The following is a 4,104-nucleotide window of genomic DNA, read 5'->3' as shown; positions in this document are numbered from 1 at the left end:
TCTGGGTGATTTCATAGTGGAAGGCTTGACAATCTCAATGTCTTCATCCTTTAGTCTGGTAGTGCGTCTGGCACCATCAGATCCTCCTCTTACTCTAATCATGGTGATATGCAAGATATTTTTTATGCAGAGTGTGATGAAAAAGTGTATGAGATGGACTAATATTGCAGTATGGACTGCAATGTATGTGACGACCCCACCTTCTCCTAGGGCCTACCCTAGAAGTTAGCGGATCGCCTGCCTAGCTCTCGCCAGAACTCACTCACTTATATTAACTTCAGAGATAACATTATTATTGAACAACTGAACATTCACTCTTAAGTACCAGTCCAATCAGCTTGAAACATAGATTTGTCCACTAAAAGAAACAAAATACACGTTCTAAACATCCATTCTTAATATTACATCAACTCAAAACAGAAGATTCAACCATCTTAAAATACAAAAGAAAACGTGACTCCAATATATACGCATAGTGATGGAATTTCCCAAAACAACTTTCCAATTCCATCCAATCACTTTTCAATCTCCAACTCCTGTAAGGAAAACAAAGCCAAAAGGGCGAGCTTACGCCCGTGAGGTTTCCATGCAAGCAACAATCAATTAGCACTTAAATCAGTACAATTAAGCGAGTAGTGCACATTTCACTATACAATCACTTTCATTAAGCAATTGAGGAAGCACATCACCAAACAATCACTTTTAAAAGGATACGGTGTTCGCATTAGAGCCACTTCAATCCACTACACACTCTGCCGAACTCCTCCTTATAACCTCCAAAATAATAAACACTTCCCTCACTTGGATGGCCATATTAATATCAGTAATCTGGTATTCCGTGGTAATACTCGAGTATAATAAACACTTACCCAAAGCTACCGTCCTACCCGACCAAGCTTTTTGCTGGTTCGAATAGTCAGTTGAACAGAGGGTTTTGGGGCCTAGTTTAGCCAGTGTGATAAGGTACACAGATGGCTTACAGTCATGCACACTTACAATATCACTTGATCAATTATCAACCTTCAACCTCAACTAAGCCGAGTGCAATAAAGTACACTCTCGACTTAGAAGGCGAGAGACAATTGAAAACACTTCACAATGAATCACTTAGCAATATTTCATAATAAGCACATTTGCCATATAATTGCACTTAGGTACATATAAGCAGTTTAACACATAACTTCGGAAAACACTCACCAAAGATTCAAATGACTACTCTCGAGTCTCGAGTTGGTTTCCTGGTTCACGGCTACTTCCTGGTACAAGTTAATAATTCTAAAGTGAATATTCATTTTATATACAACCATTCATCTTACATAATTTAAGGTTTAAGTAACTAAAACCCAAGTTCCTAAGCTTATAAAACGAATCACCAAAATCTAGCAACCTTCCTTACGTTTGTCTTCAAGATTATTAAGTTTGGTAGCTTTAAAACAAGGTTAATGTACATATACACCAAATTTTAATATCATATAAAACACTTGAGCTAAGATTAACTTATTTCCAATCTAATGTGCAAGGATTAAGACAAGCAAACGTTTCATTTCTTCCGTCTAGGCTAAAACCGATTCTAGTTTGACCTTAAAGTACAAATATAATATATTCAATATTCATTTATCATTTTATTTTGAAACTCATTGACTTTATTGTTTTAATCAAGAATTATACCTGTTTTCCCAAGTTAATAATTTATAAGATATTTATTTTAGGATTAAATCATTTTCCACTCAAGATTCTAAGATTACAGTTTAGGAGTACTTCATTGGTCCCCTTTTTAATTAATTAAACTCTAGGTTATTTGTAAGTTAAATTTTATTCTACTACACCAGTCCCTCAAATTTTATAGTCTTTAAAATATTTGTGAAGACAATATTAAGTAATTGGAAGCCAATTTAGGTACATAATTATCATGAGTTTTCCCCTCATTTGCTTTAGTTTAACTCTACTTGTGGAGTTGTATATAGCCATTAAATCTTAGGGTAACCATAGCTATCATTTATGAAAGCTTACAAAGTTGGAAATTAGAGGAAATGCTGGTTCGAAGTTGGTTCCTCACGGCCATTATCAAAGCAAAGTGCATCCGGGAACAAAAGGAAAGCAACAAGAAAGGCAGCTTTGCCACCCTCTGATGTTTTGATCACAACTGGAGCTATGCTTATCGGATTGAGGCAAATTTTATAGCGTTTCGAAGCTAAGACATAGACCTACATTTCTTCTGAAGACATCGACATCCAGTTATCGCATTTTCAAGGCCAAAAGGGACGGTCAGAAGCACAATCTGTTTCATTTTCTCGGTCAGCAACCAAAACTAGTAACGTTACTTCAAGCTTTCGACAAAAACTCTATTCTTTCACTTGCTTAAAGCTCTAAATATTTAAAGTACATTCAGTCCAGCATATACCAAGGCAAATAGCATCTAGTTTCAACAAATTATTCAATCCAAAAGCTACGCACAACAATCTGTCATCAACTAATTACAATTTGCAGCAGTATAGCAGTTTAACATGTGGTGTTTTCCCATAATTTTCTTTTCAGTTTCATGCTCCAACTAGACATGCAGGGGATAATCATTCAACTACAGACCATCTTAAGCAAAACATAGAAATTTATAGCAAAAAATCCAAGAGAAAAGCTGAACCAAAATTTATATCCTCTCTCGGCTATAAAGTTGGTTCGTAGCAGCAAGTGATGCCTAAAGACGAGTTTCTTCTACTAGATCCCTCCATTTTATGCTCAAACCTCTCATGCATGAAGAAATCAAGATATTATACAACATATTACAGATTAACACAGAATTTTAGAGTCATTATTCACCAAAGATAGCTGAAACTTTTCCATTCCCCCCCCACTCGGATGAAGCTGGAAAAATTCTAGCAAGGATCTTCCATCGATCCTCCCAATTTCTAACTTTTCCCAAATTTCTTCAACTAAACTTCTTATAATACCTGAGATAACCATATTACATGCTTTTCTTATATTATATTTTCCATTTTTACACAGCTAATGAGCTGAAATTCATGTAATTACTCCCGGTTGCTACAACTTCAGTCAAATAATCATTTTAATCTCAAACCAGAATTTTTCTTCAATCGAAGCTCATTTCCTCTGCTAAAACTTATCTTGCAGCTTGTATATATATATATATATATATTCATTTATACTCAATAAATAAGTTTTGATCACAGAGAGGTCTTTCCTTTAAGAGTTAAAAATTGCAGACTGACCAGATTTTCCCAGCTTTGTTTCCTCAAGGTCTGCACCAGCTATCCCTCCTATTTTCCTTGCCTTTCTCTTCTTGATTATGATCAGCAGATGATGAAGCTAACCAAATTTTCTCTCCCTCACTCTTAGTTCCATTCCCTCGATTCCATTTTTGGAAAGAAAGAAAGAAAGCTGCCTTGTGTTTCTTTCCTCTCGATCACCGCCCAACTAGCAATTTCTTTCTGTTTGTTTCCTCTCGGTTGTCTTCCAGAAGATGGCTTCCTTAGGTTACATAGTAGTTTAACCAAGATTCAGGGTTAGTTAGGTCATTAGTATTAACTTATTTGCTCACTAAGGGGCTGCTGTTTTATTATTTCATGCATTGATTCCAAACTTCATTTGTTCTAATTTATGTGCCCTTACAAAATTCTCGTACATTAATCTAGGAGATTTTCATACATTCGGTTTTAAAGGAAAATCAACTAGACATATAATTTATTCAACTGTATAATATATGCTACGTGTCTAGTAATATATGCAAATGACACAATTTACAATATACATACCATGTGTTTATTTGATTCATAAAAATTTTTCTACACCAATCTAGGATATTTCTAATTCTCGATTTCATAGAAATTTAATTAGACATTTAATTTAACCACTTATTCGTTATATGTAATATTTCCAATATCAAGGTAAATAAAATAAAATAAATGCAAAGCGCAAACCTGATTTTCTCGAGTTCACACAATATATGCTTGAATCTTTCAAAAAGAGTGAATTTTGAGTGACTAGAGTTTCGGCTGAGAATTGGAATTTGTTGAGTGGTTGGCAGTTGGAGGAAGTTAAGAGTGCCAATGAAAATGCAAAAGGGGTGTGATGGTAGTGAAGAGATCAATT

At 34.9% G+C, this 4,104-nt stretch overlaps 1 long non-coding RNA gene across 1 annotated transcript; it reads right to left on the bottom strand.

The window, feature by feature from the left end:
• Positions 1-336: 336 nt before the first annotated feature.
• LOC113709440 (uncharacterized) lies at positions 337-3,402 on the bottom strand. Its single transcript, XR_011821582.1, has 2 exons — positions 3,225-3,402; positions 337-536 (listed from the first exon to the last, which is right to left on the bottom strand). It is a non-coding gene; the product is annotated as an uncharacterized lncRNA (long non-coding RNA).
• Positions 3,403-4,104: the final 702 nt, after the last annotated feature.

Source organism: Coffea arabica, chromosome 9e, assembly GCF_036785885.1.
Source record: "Coffea arabica cultivar ET-39 chromosome 9e, Coffea Arabica ET-39 HiFi, whole genome shotgun sequence".
NCBI lineage: Eukaryota > Viridiplantae > Streptophyta > Magnoliopsida > Gentianales > Rubiaceae > Coffea > Coffea arabica.
This window is presented reverse-complemented; position numbering and strand designations above follow the sequence as displayed.